Source organism: Balaenoptera ricei, chromosome 6, assembly GCF_028023285.1.
Source record: "Balaenoptera ricei isolate mBalRic1 chromosome 6, mBalRic1.hap2, whole genome shotgun sequence".
NCBI lineage: Eukaryota > Metazoa > Chordata > Mammalia > Artiodactyla > Balaenopteridae > Balaenoptera > Balaenoptera ricei.
Window position 1 is genome coordinate 22,643,831 of NC_082644.1, and position 21,201 is coordinate 22,665,031.

A 21,201-nucleotide genomic window follows, 5' to 3' on the forward strand; every position below is an offset into this window, starting at 1 on the left:
TTTTGGGTTGACAAAGGCTAGCTAAGGAAATGAGATCCTTTATCACCAAAGAGTTGAGAATGCCAGCTTCTGGCACACCTGCTTATTTTATATTTGAGAACTATGGTCCTGGAGGCTGTAGATATTTAGAAAGATGGCAAAATTACACTAATATTGATCTAGAATTACAGTGGTCATTGTGGGGAATGTTCCAGTTAGACAAGATTGTTCATTTGAGGAAAACACTGGAGAGCAAGGGTTCCCAAATTGGACAGGGAGAATGAGATGCCTGCTTTAATTGGTATGTAAAAGTTTACAGAAGGTTTCAAGATTCCAACATAGCTTCGTTTAGAGACTTAGAACAGAAAGCTAATGAAAAATTACAGAGACAAAAGGTACCTGAAACAAAAGACCATAGGACGGATGTGACTGCAGATTTAACTCCTACTGTCCCCCCCCCTTTCCTTTTTCACCTGAGTACTCTTGTTTTACTCATTTTCTGTCTGAAATACTTTTCTATTCCCAAGAGAATATTTAACAATTGCCATTTAAAGTAAAACTAGCTGAGGTTGCAGGTGAGCCCCCTCAGGTGTCCTTTACCCCTTGGTCAAAGACTGAACTGAGAGCTATAGTCAAAGAATTCTCTAAACCTAGGGAGGAACTCCCAACATTTTTTGAAGAATTTAGAGTCACTGTCACGGCGTATGTCCCCAAACTGCTAGATCTTTATCCGCTTGTACACATGTTGGTAGGACTGGGGGAAGCCCCAGAATGGACGCGGGAAGCAAAATGACATAATCCCTAGGATGATATTCAAGATCCTCAACCTAAGAAGGCTTACAGAATAACAACTAACCTTTTATAAGCTATTCCTAAAATCTTCCCTGCTCACACTTGGTCTATTATTAATTGGCCTAATAATGATTGGCCTGTTATTCACTCATACAAACAAAAGAGGGATGAATCTGTGGAAGACTTTAGAGCCAGTTTGTAGGCTCTCTTTTTACAGCATTTGGGGTTGCAAGCAATAAAAAGGCCACTCAGCCTACTTTAACTGCCCTCTTTGTAAATGGATTATCTTCTGAGATTAGTGGATTGATAAAAGTGCAGAAAATAGGCTGGGAGGCTGTAGGCCTGACTGAACTCCTGACTATAGCTGAGCATTTTGAAAGGACCTTGGAGCAAGATCACAAACAGAAATCCACCAAGCTCATAGCCTTACAGTTACAACAGCTCTAAGGCAAGAGACACAAAATAACACCTAGGCCTCCCCCATTACAACCTCCTAGGGGTCCATGATCAATTCGATGACCCAAAGTTGATGTTTCATTTGTAATCAGTGAGGACACTAGAAAAAAAGGTGTCCTCAAAGGTCCTATGCAAACTCTTCACAAATGCTCTCATATCTGTCTCAAAGGGAGGGCCCCCCCATGACCCTCTCCCCTAGTTGGCAGAACTCCAGAGGTTCTCTGGTAAACTATTACCAGCAATTACCTTAAACAGCCCAGAGGAAAATAGAATGAAAATTGATGAAAAACTGCCAAATTTCAGTTGATACTGGAGCTATGCTTTCTACTTTAAACCCCACTCTCATATTTTACTTTGAAATCTACATTAAACCCTAACCCTAACTGTAAACATAATTACCTAACCCTTTAAAACCCTATCTCTAGCCCAAACCAGAGCTGTGCTTTCTACTCTAAAGCCCACCCTCAAATAACAACAGGTCCCTCTGAGTCAAGAGGATGTTTCCATAGTGGGAGTACCTAATAAAGTTCAGAGAGAATTTTTATCTCAACCAAGATTCCTTTTTGCTATGCAATATAGCCCCAGTTAATCTATTCGGTAGAGATCTCTTTTCTAACTTAAAAGGGCCAGTACATTTTGCCTCCAGTGGAGATCTCACCTTAAAATTTCCTGATCAACCTGAACCTGATTATTTATGTTCCTTACAATCTGTCCTGGACATAAAAGAGGAAGTTCAGCAAAAGTTCTCTAATTTGGTGGAGATGCCTGCAAATTTGGGGGCTACTTCTGACAGTGTTAACATCAGAAGAATAAAAAAAATGCAAACCTATAAAGATTCAGATAGATGTAGCTAAACCTCTCCCTAGGTTTCCTCAACAACTATTAAAGCCTGCGGTCATACAAGGTCTCACACCTATTGTAGAAAACTTAATTTCCCGGGAGGTAGTCATTCCTGTACTCGTCCCTGCAGCATGCCAATCTTGCCTGGTTGGAAACCTGGCAGGATGGCGATTTGTCCAGGACTTGGGAGCTGTTAATAAAAATAGTTATTCCCTGTTTTCCTGTTGTTCCAAACCTAGCCACCCTTCTGTCACAAGTTTCAACTGACTTGGAATGGTTTACTGTTGGAGACCTTTGTTCACCTTTCTTCAGCATCCTGGAGACCCAACAGCCAATATCTATCTGCCTTTACTTGGAACAATCAACAATATACCTGCACTTTTATGCCTCAAGGGTTCACTGGGACCCCTTCTTTTTTCTCCCAAGTACCTCACCAAGATTTAAGTACCCTCTAGTTCCCTGAGAAATCAACCTTTTTACCATATGGAGATAACCTCCTGCTGTACTCAGCTACTGTAAAGATTCCATAAGGCATGCATAAAAGATTCCATTGATTTGCTGCAACAGTTAGCTGAGAAAGAACACAAAGGAAAAATTACAATTATCTCTAGACACTGTTCATTACCTAGGACATAATCTAAGCACTGAAGGAATTCAGCTATCTCCAGAGAGAATTAGGCTGATACAGGAACTTCCTAGACTCACAACTAAGTGCTAGCATTGTGGATTTCTAGGTTTAGCTGGTTATTGCAAGCTCTGGGTTCCAAATTTTTCTCTGTTACCTCTTCCACTCTATGAACTTATTAAAGATTTAGTCCCTGTATCCTTTGCTTGGGAAGATAAACATAAGCAGGCTTTTATAAGGCTAAAACAAGCACTGCAAGAGCTGCCTGCCTTAGGGTTACCCAAATGATCAGGTTCAGGTTGATCCGGAAACTTTAAGGTGAGATCTCCACTGGAGGCAAAATAGATTAGCCCTTTTAAGTTAGCAAAGAGATCTCTACCTAATAGATTAACTTTAGGTTATTCAAAACCTTTTACTTGATTTGTGCATGAATGGCATAATCAGGCCCCGCGGAACTATGTGAGCATGGTAGTAAACATAGGCCTTTTGCCCATTATAGCATGCAACTTGAGTCAGTTGCTTATGCCTATCTCAGTTGTCTTAAGGTTATAGCCACAACTGCAAATTTAGTGGAAGCCTTGGCAGATTTGACTCTAGAAAATGAAGTTTATTTGCAAACTCCACACATTGTCCACAGTCTTCTTAACTCTGAATTGACAACGTTTCACTGCAAGTGTCACTAGATTCACTTCCTGTGAAATCCTGCTTTCACCACCTAATCTTTATCTTAAACTTTACAACGTTCTCAATCCTGCTACACTACTACCTCTGTCTCACAAAGGTGAGGACCATGACTGCAAGGTAACAGTGTCCCATGGGAATTCCCTGGTAGTCCATTGCTTAGGACTCCGAGCTTCCACTGCAGGGAGCGCGGGTTCGATCTCTGGTCGAGGAACTAAGATCCCACAAGCCACGTGGTGCAGCCCAAAACAAAAACAAACACAAAACACAAAAACAAAACAAACAAACAGAAAACAATGTCCCATTTTGTGACACCGTGTCCTGAGTAAAGATGTTACCAAGTCCAAGCTTGCTGTGCTTGCCGCACGACAGGCCAATAAGTCGGAGATGAGGTGTTGAGGCAAGGAATATGACTTTATTCGGAAAGCCAGCAGACCGAGAAGACGGCGGACTAAAGTCTCAAAATAACCATCTTATCGGCGTTTGGATGCCAGTTTGTTTTATAGCACAGAGATGGGGAGGAGATGAGGAGGTAAAGTAAAAGGGCCATAAGTTTTGCGAATATCCCCTGGAATGGCCAGCCTCAGGGAGGGGATGTGTTCATTTCTTCTTAATTGCAGCCATCCACAGGTGGACAGAGTCCGTATGTTTCCCTGAACAAAGGCACTTTGGTTTAACATTCAGGCAGAGGAAGAGAGTTCCCCGAGGCAGGCCATTATGTACAGACAGTATCCTTTTAGTGAAAAAAAGCAGCGGAAGGCAAAGGTTAAAGTAAAAGAAACAGATCCAACGTGTAGTCAGATTTGGCTCCTCCCTGTTCCAATTCCCTACTGTCAATGTCCATTCCACAGTCTTGTGGAAAAAGGGGTGACGGCCCTTCTAATTGCTTCGTCAGATGGAACTTTCCGGGAGTGTCCACCATCGGTGCCAGTGTTCCAAACGTTGTTTTGTTTTTTTTTGTTCCTCTCTGGAAAGTGTCTCCTTTACACCTGTAGCCTTAAAAAAATATTCTCAGCCTAAAAGTTGAGAGTTATGATCTATTTGACGGGAATTTTGAGAGCTTCAAGCCTGGGAAGCAGCATATCAAGTTAAGGAATTTGGCAGTTTTCTATGTATGGGAAGATGCAAGAGTCTGGGCTCACTGAAATCATTCATCTGATATGTACCTCAGCTAACCGTGGCCTGTATCCTATATTCTCATATCCTGAGTTTTGTCAGGGCTCACCGGCTCACGTTGGAGGGCTGCAATCGCTAATGACTGATGTGTCAGGCAATATTCCATTTCTCAGATCCTCTCCTCTTGGTCAGGATTTTGACCAATATTTGGGAGACATTTCAGGATCAAATTTTATCCCACGGTGCTGGGAGGCTCATCCCAGGTCAGGGGAGAATTCTTGATATGCCACTCCAGGTGCTAGTTTTTGGACTAGGCCCTATTGATAATTAAAGATCCTCTGGATCCTCTATCTAATTATGATCCAGGAGACATTTTCCCTTGTTGCTTCCTCCCATACCTAGAATCACACTATTACAATTATTTTATGTTATAAATGTGATCTATTTCCTCAAGATGTTTAGCCATAGAAGTATTGTTGGAGGCCTGGTTACATACTGGGTACTGTAAGAGACACCAATCTTATAAAATAGACAGGATATAAGTAATGCAGCTAGTAACGTTAACAAAGACACAGTGCAGCAGGGAGACACAAAGAGCAAACAATCTGGAAACAAAGAACAAGGATCAGTGTAACTACTTGTAATCCAATTGCAATAGCGAGCGACCAGAGGTACCATAACTGATTTAGTGAGCCATCCGCTGTTTCAGTGTACCAGTAGTGCATACTTAGACATGCACGGCTTAATCTTTGAGACAGGCATACGCTACTGGCAGGATCAACCAGGTAGAGAGAAAAAGATAAATGTTTCAATTCTGCTTACAAGGGTATAATTTAACAAATGACTGTAAGTCATAATTAGTTTAAGGGGAGAGTTTTGCTTACACGTGGAAAACACAGATTCAAAACAGTCATTTTTCAGATAGAAACCATAAAAATTATAACCATAGTCACCAGTTTACCCAGTCATGTGCAACTAATCGTTTTTGTTAACAGCTTTATAAAGCCATCAGGTTTCCCATTAGAATTCTTCAAGATCTTACCCAGTTCACCTTTATGGTCTGAAAACCAGAAACTTGTATTTATCCGAAGGTACCTTCTATAAATCTTCTTGAAGAGGAAGCATTTTTGCAAAGGCATCAGAGTGAAACCATAGCTGTGTACAATGACGAAAGACTTAAGAAGGCACTTTTTTTTTTTTTCGGGGGTGTAATTCAGATTTTATTGCTTATTATGTCATTCCATACAACTTTAGGTAAACACGTTGAGAAAATATATTGGGAGTATTAAACAGATGATGGCAATATTGATGAAAATGTTCAAGTGTTTTACATAAGGTAGTTAAGAGGCACCGCTGCCACCATCACCACCCCCCCCCCCCCGGAAATTTGTACATTTCGTATAAAAAGAGTAAAAATAGTTCATTGGCATTTAACTAGCATTATTCTTTGTAATCTATGAACCACGATATGCCTGAATAATTTCAGAATCTTCAGAGCAAAACAAAGCATTTTCTTCCACTAGCAGACATAGCAGTTTCAGTTTCTTTATAAAACAAGCAAACAAATCAGCACAACAAAAACTATACACACAATCCCAAAACAAAAAAGTTGGCATATTCCAGTGGTCCGGAATTTTGACGTTTCTATCGCATTAATTCAAGAAATAAAATGTGATTCAGCATTTAAAAATGAGACAAGCTTCTTCACCATAGTTATACTTACTTTATAATTGAAACGATTTAACTGAAGCCAATGTTAACCCAGCAAAAACCATGGCTATAACTCAAACTGCTCTTTTGATAAAGAAACTTCTTTAAAAGTTAACTATTCTTTAAAAACTCAGACCCGAGCTGCACAGGTGTAATTGAGGAACCAACAACTGACTCTTCCAGAAACCACAGCAGCAGTTCTAAGTGTTTTTGAAGCTGGGGAGTATATACAGAATCCCTGTAAACGGCACATACACATCAGTAACTTCCTGCTAAAACAGCATTTCAAAGACTTCTATGTCTATTTTTACAAAGATGAGTGGGCTGAGACATACATTTGGCTACTTGAAAAGAAACAAAGAGAAGGCACGTTTAAATCTGATTACGATGCAATTGACAAAGTAACGTGGTTACTGCGGTGACATGCAACACTTTCCGATAATAAAGAGAATTCTGACTGGTAACATTTTACCAGGACATACCAAATTTTAGGAACTCCATATAATCTGTAGAATACCTGTATCATTTGGCATACAATGTAACCTAAGAAGATTTATTGCTTATTTGACAACACTTCCGGTGTAATTCAACATACCAAGTCAACCTAATTAGTTAATATCTCTCTTTGGGATGTTTCAGGGGCCCTTTGAAGCACCCCAAAGTTAGCTAGAGCTCAAAGGAACTTCATTATAATTTGATTTGGGAAGTTTTGTCCGAAAAATAAGAAAAGGGTTTAAAACAGTCAGATAGGATCACATGTCACCGTGAAACAATAGTTATTCAGTTAGCCCAAGTAACAATAAAAGATTTCAAAGGCAAGTACAGAACAGATCTCTTAAAAGGTAGAAAAACTTAAAATCTGACACCAAAGGCAGTCCAAAATCTTAAGAAACCTTGTCTTCTTAACAGAGAGAAAAGCGAAATTCAAGTTTTGCACCAGCTTACTTTTAAAATTTATTTACTCAATTAAACTTATTTTAAACTTAGTCAATACTGACCACGTACAGAACTCTTTTTTTCGGGGTCCACTTTCCATAAACCTTCTGTCACTTATTTTAGCACAATTCTGAATTTCAAGTGGTCAAATATCTGGAGAGACTAATTTTAGATAGACCTTCCTAAAAGATAAGTATTTTAAAAAGTTCACCTAAAGCTCTTATTTCATTTGCATTTTCTTTCCTTAAAAGTTTCTTCACATCAGGTTATTTCCTTGCTGACAAATTTGCAATAGATATAACAAGATTTTATTTAGCTTATATTAAACCTAGGCACAATAAAAGTATTATACTTAATGTTGATGACTCTAACAGCATGTCTATATTAATTAGATCAACAAACGAACTTTAGTACCAGGTCTTAATTAATACTGACTATTTCCCAGTTCGCATGAACCTGAAGCTCATTTAGCTCAATTTCTCTTCTATTTAGAATAGTTTGGTTTGTAAGTGCTCACTTTTCTTTAAGCCAATTAAATAGAGCTCATCCACAAATCCACCTCAGCAATGTTATCCAAAGACAAAGACACATACGAGGACACAAACATACAGAGACGTCATAGTTGTCGTTTCCAAATTTCAGCAGGGAGTCAGGTACAGCCATGTGAAACCCATCAGTTTACAAAAAGAGGTTGGATTCAAATTAGGTTTCTGACAGATGGAAAAAATCAAACTCACTTGTCTAGATGGCTGAATTTTTACAGAAAAGACACTTAGGTTTTTTATTTATCCTTGATAAGTCAAGTTCTAAATTACTTTACCCTCTTTTAAAAAGATGCATTTTAAAAAGATGGCAGAGATGAGGGTTCCTGAGAAGACCAGAAAGGACATTTGCATCTCAAAGATACAGGCAAGTTTTTCCTAGGATGACTTTGTTTCCCCTTTGTTTAATATTTACAAGCCTCTTAAGATAAACAGGGAGGGTTTGGGGAGTGGTATCTATTGGAGAGTCAATCAACTCGTTCCCCACTGTCAAAGTTCCCTGGGGCTCCTGTGGGGAAATTAGAATGGGGCGCCTCAAGTCCAAGGGCGTCGCCTGGCCTCTTATAGGTTGTCAGCACAAGGGAAATTGCCCTGCTGTGGAAGTGGCTCCCGGTCCAAATTGGGTGGCCTGTGGAGTCTTAGATGGTGATACTAAATCAGGCTCCTGTGCTCTGGGGGTTAACACAGAAACTTCTATTTGATCCCCGTGGGTAGGGGAAACAGGAGGTGGTGAATATGATGGCGGCATGGGGGGAGGGTGGGCAGTTGGAACAACTGCCGGTGCAGCTTGCTGTTCTGCAAAACACTTGTAACTGCGAGATCCTATAAAAGTTGAGTGAGCCATTCAGGGGCTACCGCCCTTCTGATCCTGTATTTTGGGTCCGCACCCTATGACAATAGTATATCATGTGTTTCTTAGTCATAGGCTCAGGGCTATGTTTCACCCATTTATCTAATATAGGCCCCAAAGGGCTCTCCCTCAGGGTAGATGGAGTATTTCCCATTGTGTACACCAAAACGCAAAAGACGCAAGCAAACTCTGGCAGCAGTGCACACCAAACCAAGACCAAAACCAACGAACCAGTTCCCAAATCGGTTCTGAGGGGGTGTAGTGGTGTAGAGAGCAGCCGTCTGGTCCAGAAGCCCACAGGCAGCTAGGAGGAGCTGTGTTAGTCCAAAGGCTCCGGGACACATAGTCCATTCTCAGCCCAGAAGGAGCAGCCAGGGGGAACCAGTGGGAGGGCTTGACTAATTGACCTTTGTGCCTGCTATAAAGCTTATTGTTTAGCTCTTCGCCAGTAAAATATGGAGGGTTTGTACGTCGCTGCATAAATGGGTCTACGAATGATGGACAAGTGTGGTATTTGTTGCCTCCGGAGTGTGAAGAGACCTAAGTAAGACGAGTTGGGCTTGCTATAGTGTGTTGGGGGGCTGAATAGTTAACAGCTGAGGTTTAGCTGCAAGAGGAATTTCCTGGCTTTTAGAGGATCAGTTAATGCCCAGAAATGTAATAGTTGTGGAGAGCCCTTGAATTTTCTGTGGGGCAGTAGCCCACCTGTATGTTATAGATGGGTCACCAACCATGTTAGGGCCTCGTGCACCAATCTCCTGAGGGGCTCTGGATTAGAACATCAGTATAGTGCCAGACGGTGCAAGGGGACACCAGGTCTTGCCAGCAAAGACTGTGGGCAATAGCTGGGCTGTTAAGATAGCCAGTAGGCAGACAGGTTAGAACACACTGGGTGCCTTCTGCAGTAAAAGTAGACTGCAGCTGGGACTCCTCAATAACTGGTACTGAATAGAACATAATAGCTAGATTGTCACAGCAAAGTAATTCCCTGGAGCCCTTTGGATATCCTTAATTAACTGGACAGTGTTGGAAATGGGAGCCTTAATAGTGGGGATCAGCATTGATATTTCAGTAGTTGCTTATAAGGCGCCACTCATTAATAGCAGGCTTTAATAGCAGCCAAATGGGGGAATTGAAAAGGAGAAATGGTGTGTTTAATGACTTCTTCTTGTCCTAAATTTTGAATTTTGGGCTGCAATCCCACAGCCCCCTGTCATACATGTTATTGGGGGATATTTGCTGTCTTAGGTGGCAGTCTTATGGGCTCCCAATATTCAGCTTCCACCAGGAAGACCAGGGATTTGGGTTTGTTCCAAATGGCGTTGCGGTACATCAGGGCATCCATAGCTGTACCGGGAAAGGGTAGGGCCAAAGGGGCTACCACCACTACAAGATTTTTAATAAAGATTGTTTCAGTAGTGACAGTCAATGGAAGCTGAATGCTTTCCACTCCCCTGACTATTATGCGCTGTAATCTAACGTGTGGCCCTTGCTTATAATTGAAGGGTTTCCCAGGAAGCACTGTAATTTGAGCTCCAGGTGTCAATGAGAGCCATAAGAAAAGTTGTTTATGTGTGTCCCAAGGATAATTAGAGAAGTATATGGGCAATTGTCCCAGAGGAGGGCCACGCTCCAGGGATCTGCCAGGTGCCTAAGGCAGAGGCCTTGGCAGAGGTCAGGGTACAGGATTCGGAGAGGTGACAGCTGCCCATCACTCCAGTCTGCTGAAGAGTCTGTAACGCCTGAGCAAAAATTTCTACCTTGTGCTTGGGCTGTCCCAGGGTTACGTCATTAGGGACCCCGATCTCCAGAGCTGCCAGTACAGGGAGGTCTGTTAGTCATCCCATGAAGGATGGAGCTGTGTGAAGCACCACCCCTTGGTGGAGACCAGTAAGGGTCCCAGAAGTCCCTATATCCCTTAAGGGTCCTCTGTTGGGTTCCTGGCCGATGGGGCAGCGGGGCCCATGTGCCTTTACTGGCAAGTGAGATTTGGGGCTTCAGAAAAATTATCTTTCTCATATCTAGCTACAACATGGATGCAGTCCAATGCCTGTGGTACTGTATCTGACGTTTCTTTGAATTGTAACAGCATGGCTTTATAATTAGGGGGAACACAGTTCCCCCCCTTCCCTTGGAGAAATTTTTTCTAGAAAAATTTGCATTTGTATCATGGTATAGTTACATGTCTCTGTTTCTTGTTCATGCTGGTCATCCGATGTTTTGGTGCAGTGGATGGTGACAGGGAATACCTGGAAGGGAGTTTTCCTCTTCCCTGACTCATATGCTGCCACTTCCCGTTTAGGGTGTCCCAGTCAGCCTCGGTGGGGTCAAGGGATGATTTGCAACAGCAGCAAGAATTGCAGCAACATAGGAGGCACTTACCTCAGCGGCATTTGCCCGCTCGGGGTGCCATGATGCCCCTGGTAGAGCTGCCTCTGTCATGGGTTAGGGCTGTGTGGGGAGCTCATGGATGTATGTTTGGGGTATAGGACGGTTTGGGGTAATAGTAAAGCTGTGTAGAGACTGTGTATGTGTGATCTGGGGAGAGATGAGGGGCCTGAGTGCCTTTATGAGTGTACGGTTGGTGTAGCATGGTGCGGCTGGGTGGTGGGGCTGGTTCTGGGTGTTTTGAGGCTGTGTGTGCAGACATTTGAGAAGAGGTAGGGGTATGCATTTTAATGTTTTGTGTGTTGGATCTGTGTGTATTCAGAGTATAGGGGTTATACATATGCTCATCCTGTAGGGTAAGAGTTTAGGGAGTGTATTTTTGGTGTGGAGGAATTTGCAGAGACTGGGGTTGTCAGTGTAAATTGGGGTTGCTAGCTGTGTGTGTATAATCAGGGGATGTGACAGAGGCTGTTTATAGTATCTCAAGAGGGAGATGGGTGTATGTTTGTATTGGGGGTGTGAGTTCATCATGTGTTGTGGGGGGAGTATTTAGGAGAAGGTTGGAAACATTGTGTCTCTCTGATGGTATTTTGTGTTTGTCTCAGCTTCTGAGGCATTGTACATACGTGGATGTTCACAGCTGTGGGGAGACTGTATGTGTTATATTTGGATTTTGGGGGCTGTGTCTTATATTAAGAAGTATGTGAGTTTGGTTTGAATGTATTTGGATATTGTTGAAGGGTTTGTGTGTTTGCATTGGGGGGTTATATGGGGTTGGGTGGATTTTTGTGGGATATGAGGATTTAGGTGTTTGATTATCGGGGGCCGTTGGGGGTGTGCTTTTGTACTCAAGACTGTGGCTGTGATTTTATTGGGGTTTGTAGTGCATGTATACTGGAGCAGGAGGGTTCTGGGCACACAGGCATCTGCTTATAGGTAGGGAGTTTGTGTGTTTGAGGATGTTTGGAGCTCTGTGGGGCTGTGTGATGGTGGCACAGGCGACTGTGGGCAGGTGGAGTGTGTGTTGGGCTGGAAGGGAAACTCGAGGGCATGTTGGTGGCTGTGAGGTGCCCATGTGAACTCCCACGTGGACTGACCTTTGTTCCTTTTGACCTTCTATGGCTTGTACCCATCCTGATCTTCTGTGGCAGCTACTCCCCTGGAATGGTCAGCAATACTCTGCTCATTCTTAGCCAGATGAGTCAGGAAATGTCACTTCCTCTGGCAGCTGGATGTGTCTCTTGCAAGTGAGTGGTCCTGGAGTCCAGGGTGCAGGACTGGTGGACAGATGCAGATTGAGGCTGATTCCCCCATGAGCCCTCTCCTCAGTGAGGTGGCCAGGAGGTCAGGGCTGTATCTCCAGAGGGTCAGACATGACCAGTCCTCTCTAGAATGTGCTGGAGGGGCCAACTCATTGAACGGACCCTGCCAGGAGATAAACAGACCCCGAGGACAATTCCTAAGGGAGAAGTCTATACCTACCCATCTTCCACTTTCTCCTTTGGATGGCCTCTACCACAAGGTAAAAGCTAAGCCCCCTCACACGGCCCTTCTTGGCCTGGTCTTACTGACCGGCCAGTCTCTCCCCACATCCTGGCTCACTCTGGGCCCTCTGGTGATACCAGCATGAGGCCCCACTGCATGTCAGTTCTCACCTCCTTGCCTTGGCCCATGCTGCCCTTGCTGTTTGTCCTGCTCTTCCTCCCTCAAGGCCGTGAGTCACCTTCTCCAGGTGGGAAGGATCCACTGAAAATGCAAATTTGGGTAATTACTGCATCACCTGAGTCTCTAGCACGTGCCAGGCACTATGACGCTTGCCAAATCCATAAAAACCCCACAAAGCGGATGTGCTATTAGTTGCACTTTGCAGGTGATGAAGCTGAGGTTCAGAGGTGAGCAACCATGACCAAGTACCCTGTATGTACCAGAATATCAATCAGACTGGTCAACGTATCCAATAAAGCCAAACATTAGTCTGATCAGGACGCCTAGATGCCAGGCTGTAAAGGCGCAAAATATGTCCCAGCAAGAGAAGGAGCAGTGCCAAGTACCCCAGCAAAGAAGCAGAGTTCATATCCTGCTTTCTTAATCAAAATAGCTGCAGATCAACCCACAGTTTCCTATTCTGTTAATAGGAGGAAAATACCAATGTGCGTTGTCCTATAAAACTACCTTAAAATAGTATGTATGATCCCGAGTGCTTTGGTAATGACCCCAAAACATCATCATGAAGTTGGGATACTTCTTAAAACACTGCAAGTCTTACACACTGGCATATAGAATCTGTCAAGTCAGTTCTTTGGGTAATGATGGTAGATAGAAGTGGCCCAGAAGGACAGAAGACAGAAAATAGAGCAGAAACTATTTGTCCAGAGGTGACAATGGGTCATAGCCAAGGTTCAAGCATTACTAGGGAGGTGGTGAAAATAGTAATGGGCATAGAGTGTAATAAGTCAAGGATATCTAATGTAGTTTCCAATGAAAGTTTGTGAAAGACGTATAACTAAAAAGATAATAGGCTGGGAGGTGAAATAGTACAAAACATTTGATATATTTTTTACAAAGATAAAAGAAGATAGAAATGAACATTAAAGAAGTAGGTCAAATAGAAAAACTGTAAGATGGTAATAACCTCACAGTATGATGAGGCAACTTAGATTTATTTTGTTTAAATAAATTGGTAGCCTATATTTAGAGTAGTTTTAAGTTTAAAGAGAATTTGAGCAGAGTATAGAGTTCCCATACACCCCCTCACATCTATTCCCCAAACCAAAGTTCCCCCTATTATTAACGTCTTGCATTAGTGTGGGGCATTTTTTACAATTGATGAGCCAAAGTTCATACATTCCTATTAACTAATATCCATAGTTTACATTACAGTTTACTCTGTTGCATATCCTATGGGTTTTGACGAATGTATGACAAGCATTGACCATTACAGTATCATACAGAATAGTTTAAGTGCCCTACCTTTTCCAGGATGTCATATAGCTGAAATCATACAGTATGTATCCATTTCAGTTTGGCCTCTTTCATTTAGCAATATGTGTTTAGGGTTCCTCCATGTCTTTTCCATTTAGTACTCTTATAGCTCAAGCTGCCATAACATAATACTATAGGTTTGGTGACTTTAACAACTCACAGTTCTAGAGGCTTGGGAGTCTAAGATCACGGTGCTGGCCAATTCAGTGCCTGGTGAGGGCTCTCTTCCTGGCTTGCAGACAACTGTCTTTTCACTGTGTCCTCACATGGTGGAGAGAGACAGAAAAAACTCTCTGGTTTCCTCTTACAGGGGCACTAATAGAGCCTAATCCTCATGACATCATTTAATCTAATTACCTGCCAAAGGCCTCATCTCCAAATACCATCACTTTGTTAGAGCTTGAATATATGAATTTTGGGGCGACAGAATTCAGTTGATAGTCTCATTCTTCTAACAGTATAAAATATGACGAATAAAGAAAGCTCATCATTAAATTATCTCTTTTCTAGCAATACATAGATATTTACTTGCTTGTTATAAACCATTTACATATTTTAAGGTAAATGAATTAAAGATTTTAAAAAGTCAGGTAGAAGAAGATAAGAAATTGTAGGTACAAACATGTTGAAGCAAAAACACGTAAACCCCGCTGTTGCATGGTCTCAAAAATTCAGTTAGAGTTCTAAGGTCTGATTTAGGTTTCCACCTCTGGTTCATGCCATTTGCTCTACCACAACAATAGGGATGGGGTAGTATGCTAAAGTTAGGACATTAAAAAAACCATTAGAAAACAGATACCTCGCTAAACTGAATGTTTATTTGGTGTGAATTGAGGCTGTTTCTTCTTAACGATATGATTCATATTAAAACTTGTCAGGACACAGTAAATTAACTAAACGTAACTTGGGGAGAAGTTTTACTTTTTACGGAGATAAAATTAACCGTTTTAACTCGCACGATTCAATAGCATTTAGTACAGTCACCATGTTGTGCAACCCTTACTTCTATGTGGTTCAAAAATATTTTTATCGCTTTAAAGGGAAGACCTACCCATGCTTTCTTCTACCTAACCCCTGGGCAGTCACCAATCTGCTTTCTGTCTCTACAGAGACATCTATTTGGATATTTCATATAAGTGTAAATTATACAGTATGTGACCATTTATGTCTGGCTTCTTTCACATAGCATAATTTTCAAGGTTCACCCATATTGTAGTATGTATCATTACCTCATTTCTTTCTTCTTCCCATCTTTAATGAGGTATAATAGAGAAATAAAAATATATATTTAAGATATACAACTTGATGTTTTGATATGCATATACATTTTTGAAATAATAGCCACAATCAAGCCAATTCACATATCCATCACCTCATATAATTACCACTTTCTTTTTTCTTTCTTTATGGTGAGAACACTTCAGATCTACCCTCTTAGCAAATTACAAGTACACAATACAGCATTGTTAACTGTATGCACATTGTTGTACACTAGATTTCCAGAAATTATTCACCTTGCACAACTGAAACTTTGTACCTCGTGATCAGTACCTGCCAATTTTCCCATCCCCTCATCTACTGTCAACCACTGTTCTGCACCCCACATCTATGACTATTTCAGATTCCACATAAAAGTGGCATCCTGAAGTGTTTGTAGCTGTCTTTCTGTATCTGGCTTATTTCACGTAGCATAATCTCTTTCAGGTTCATCCATGTTGTCACAAATAACAGCATTTCCTTCATTTTAAAGGCTGAATAATATTCCATCGTATACAGGCATACCTTGGAGATACTGCAGGTTTGGTTCCAGACCACCAAAATAAAGCAAATATTGCAACAAAACAAGCCACATGAATTTTTTGGTTTACCCGTGCATATAAAACTTGTGTACACTATATTATAGTGTGTTAATGTGCGATAGCATTGTGTCTAAAAAACCAATGTACTTACCTTAATTTTAAAGTAATGCTAATTGGGAAAATGGCACCAATGGACTTACTCAATGCAGGATTGCCACAAACCTTCAATCTGTAGACAACGTAGTATCTGCAAAGCACAATAAAACGAGATATGCCTGTTTATATACCACACTCTATTTATCCATTCATGAATCTACAGACACTTCGGTTGATCCTATATCTTGGCTACTGTGAAAAGTAAACATGGACGTGCATATGTCTCTTCATGATACCGATTTCATTTCCTTTTGCTGTATACCCAGAAGTGGGATTGATGAGTCATAAGGTAGTTGTATTTTTAATGTTTTGAGGAACTTCAATACTGTTTTCCTTAGTGGCTGTATCAATTTACATACCCAACAAAAATGCACGAGGGTTCCCTTTTCTCCACATCCTCATCAACACTTGTTATCTTTTGTCTTTTTGATAATCGCCATTGTAATAGGTGTGAGGTGATATCTCATTGTGGTTTGACTTGCATTTCTCTGACGGTTAGTGATGTTGAGCACTTTTTCATACATCTGTTGGCCATTTATATGCCTCCTTTGGAGAAATGTCTGTTCATGTCCTTTGCCCATATTTAAAAATAAATTTATTTAATTAATTAATTTATTTTTGGCTGCGTTGGGTCTTTGTTGCTGAGCGTGGGCTTTCTCTGGTTGAGGCGAGGGGGGGCCACTGTGTTGTGGTGCACGGGCTTCTCATTGCAGTTGCTTCTCTCATTGCAGAGCACGATCTCTAGGTGTGCGGGCTTCAGGAGTTGTGGCGTGTGGACTTAGTTGCTCCACGGCATGTGGGATCTTCCCAGACCAGGGCTCAAACCCGTGTCCCCTGCATTGGCAGGCGGATTCTTAACCACTGCACCACCAGGGAAGTCCCCCATTGAGATTTTAATAGGGATTGCATTGAATGTGTGGATCACTTTGGGTAGTATGGATATTTTAATGATAGTAAATCCTCCAGTTCATGAACATGGGATGTCTTTCCATATTATCAGTGTCATCTTTAATTTTCCTCATCCATTTTTTATACTTTTCAATGTAGAGATCTTTCACCCCTTTGGCTAAATTTATTCCTAAGTATTTTATTCTTTGTAATGAAATTAAGAATGGGGTTGTTTTCTTAATTTCCTTTTTTGGGTAGGTCATTCCTTTTGTATAATGACTTCTATATGCTGATTTTATATCCTGCAACTTTACTAAACTCACTTATGAGTTCTAACAGTTTTTTGGTTTTTATTTATTAATTTATTTACTTACTTACTTACTTTTGGGTGTGTTGGGTCTTCGTTTCTGTGCGAGGGCTTTCTCTAGTTGCGGCGAGCAGGGGCCACTCTTCATCACGGTGCGCGGGCCTCTCACTATCGCGGCCTCTTGTTGCGGAGCACAGGCTCCAGACGTGCAGGCTCAGTAGCTGTGGCTCACGGTCCCACTTGCTCCATGGCATGTGTGATCTTCCCAGACCAGGGCTCGAACCCGTGTCCCCTGCATTGGCCACTGCGCCACCAGGGAAGCCCCTCTAACAGTTTTTATTGCTGTTGTTGTTGAATCTTTAGGATTTTCTACATGTATGATCATGTCATCTGCAAACAGGTAATTTTACTTCTTCCTTTCTGATTTGGATGCATTTTATTTCTTCTTCTTGCCTAATTCCTCCGTCTTCCAGTGCTATGTTGAAGAGAAGTGGTAAGTGTGGACATTCTTGCGTTCTTCCTGATAGTAGAGGGACAGCTTTTAGTTTTTCACTGTTGAGTAAGATGTTTGCTGTGGTCTTTTCTTTTTCATATGCCTTTATTGTGTTGAGGTACATTCCTTCTACACCTAATTTGTTTAGAGTTTTTATCATGAGAGGATGTTGAATTTTGTCAAATCCTTTTCTGCCTCTATTGAGATGATCATATGATTTTTCCTTCATTTTGTTAGTGTGGTGTATCACATTGGTTGATTTGTGTATGTTGAACCATCCTTGCATCCCAGGAATAAATCTGACTTGAGCATGGGGTATGATAACTGAAATTTATTGTTAAAATTGGTTTGCTAATACTTTGTTGAGGATTTTTGTGCATCTATGTCTATCAAAGATATTGGCTGTAATTTTCTTTTCTTTTAGTGTCTGTGTCTGGCTTTGGTATCGGGGTAACGCTAGCCTTGTAAAATTAGTTTGGAAGTGTTCCCTCCTATCCAATTTTTTGGATGAGTTTGAAAAGGATTGGTAGTAATTCTTCAAATATTTGGCAAAATTCACCGGGGAAGCCATCTGGTCCTGGATTTTCTATTTTGCTTTTTTTTAAACGATTGATTCAATCTCCTTATTTGTTATTGGACTGTTCAGACTTTCTGTGTTATCTTGATTCAGTGTTGGTAGGTTGTATGTTTGTAGGAATTTATCCATTTCTTCTAGATTATCACATTTGTTGGCATAATTGATAATGGACCCTTATGATTCCTTTATTTCTGAGGCATCACTTATATTGTCTCCTCTTTCATTTCTGATTTTATTGAGTTGTCGTTCGAATTTTTTTCTTAATTCGTGTAGTCAAGAGTCTTTCCAATTTATCTTTCCAAAAAACACCACTTAGTTTTGTTTCTATTTTCTATTGTTTTTCTGTTCTCTGTTTGATTTATTTCTGCTCTAATCTTTACTATTTCCTTCCTTCTGCCAAATTTGAGATTACTTTTTTCTTCTTTTTCTAGTTCCTTGAGGCATAAAGTGAGATTGTTTACTTGAGGTTTTACTTCTCCTTTAATGTATGCATTCATCACTACAAACTTCTCCTGTAGTACTGCTTTTGCTGCATCCCATAAATCTTGGTGTGTTGTGTTTCATTTTAGTTTGTGTCAAGATTCTTTTAAAATTCCCTTTTGATTTTCTCTTTGACCCAATGGTTGCTCAAGACTGTATTATTCAACATGATAAATATAATTATCATTGCTGTGTGTTATGTATGAAGGTTAAGAGAGTAAATCCTAAGAGTTCTCATCACAAGGAAAACATTTTTTTCTTTTTCTTTTATTTTGTGGCCATATGAGATGATGTTCAGTAAACTTACTGTGGTAATCACTTCTTTTTTTTTTTTTTCCTCTACACTTTTAATTTTATTTATTTATTTATTTATTTATTTATGGCTGTGTTGGGTCTTCGTTTCTGTGCGAGGGCTTTCTCTAGTTGTGGCAAGTGGGTGCCACTCTTCATCGCGGTGTGTGGGCCTCTCATTATCGCAGCCTCTCTTGTTGCGGAGCACAGGCTCCAGATACGCAGGCTCAGTAATTGTGGCTCACGGGCCTAGTTGCTCTGCAGCATATGGAATCTTCCCAGACCAGGGCTCGAACCCGTGTCCCCTGCATTGGCAGGCAGATTCTCAACCACTGCACCACCAGGGAAGCCCGGTAATCATTTCTTGATGTACATAAGTCATATCTTTATGCTGTACACCTAAAACTTATGCAGGACTCTATGGCAGTTATATCTCAATAAAAGTGGAACAGGGGAAAAGAGTACATTGTTTAGTTTCCACATATTGGTAAATTTTCTTGTTTTCTTTTCTTTATTAAAATTTTGTTTTTAATTTAATTCTTTGCTGTGTTGGGTCTTCGTCACTGCATGCAGGCTTTCTCTAGTTGCAGTGAGCAGGGGCTACTCTTTGTTGTGGTGCACGGGCTTCTGATTGCGGTGGCTTTTCTTGTTGTGGAGAACAGGCTTTAAGGCACGCAGGCTTCAGTAGTTGCAGCACTCGGGTTCAGTAGTTGCGGCACGTGGGCCCTAGAGCGCAGGCTCAGTAGTTGTGGTGCATGGGCTTCGTTGCTCTGCATCATGTGAGATCTTTGCTTACCAGGGATTGAACCCATGTCCCCTGCATTGGCAGGCAGCTTCTTAAGCACTGTGCCACCAGGGACGTCCAGATATTCCTGTTTTGTTACTCTTATGGGATTTCTAGTTTCATACCATTGTGATCAGAAAAGATACTTGAAACTATTTCAGACTTTTTAAATTTGTTAAGACTTGATTGTGGCCTAACATATTATCTATTCTGGAGAATGGTGTGTGTGTACTTGAAATGAATGTGTATGTGCTGCTGTTGGATGAAATGTTTTGTATATGTCTGTAAGGACCATATGGTCCACAGTGCTGTTCAAGTCATGTTTGTTGATTGATTTTCCGGCTGGGTGTTCTATCCATTATTGTAACTGGGTTATTGAAGTCCCTTACTATTCGTGTACTGCAATCAATTTCTCCATTTAATTTCGATATTTCCTTTAGAGCTTTCTGTGCTCTGATGCTGGATGCATATATAATTGTTATATCCTCCTGTTGAGTTGACTCTTTTATTATCATATAGAAACCTTCTTTGTCTATACAATTTTTGACTTAATGCCTATTTTGTCTGTTATGCATATAGGAACTCTCACTTTGTTTTGGTTGCCATTTGCATGGAGTATCTTTTTCCATCCCTTCACTTTGAGCCTATATGTGTCTTTTAATCTAAAATGAGTCTCTTGTAGACAGCATAAGGTTGGATATTGTTTTGGTATCCATTCAGCCACTCTATGCCTTTTGATTGGGAAGATTAATCCATTTATATTAAACTAATTATCGATCAGTAAGGACTTACTATTGCTGTTTTGTTAATTGCCTTATGTGTGTTTTGCAGCTGTTTTGTCCTCTTTCTCTGTAGCTTTATTTCACTGTTGTTTGATTATTTTTTTGTAGTGATTTACTTTGATCCTTTTCTCTTTATCTTTTGTTTATTTATAATAGGCCTTTTCTTTGTGGTTAGCTGAAGGCTACATAGAAACCTTGTAGTTCTAAACATCTATTCTTTTACTCCCACCCAAACTTTGTGTCCTTATAGTCAATTTCCTTCTTTTTATATTGTTAACAAATTTTAACTTTTATCTCAGGGTGAAAGTACTTTATACAGCACCATTACAGTGTTATTATGCTATATTTGTGTGTGTGTGTATGAGTTTACCATTGAAATTTATGCTTTTGTTTGCTTTTGCATTTCTGTTCACATGTTTTCATTTCAAAGTGATCTCCCTTAAGCATTTCCTATAAGGCAGGTCTAGGAGTGATGAACTCACTTTGATTTTGTTGACTTTATCTCTCCTTTATTTTTAAAGCATAATTTTGCTAGGTATGGTCATTTTTGCTAACAGGTTTTTTTTTTTTTCAGTACTTTGGCGATATCATCCAACTCTCTCCTGGCCTGTAAGGTTTCTGCTGAGAAATTCACAAATTGTTTTCTGGGAGTTCCTTCATATGTGCCCAGTCACTTTTCTCTTGTTCCTTTCAATATTCTCTCTTTGTACTTCACATTTAACAAGTTGATGATAACGTGATTGTGTG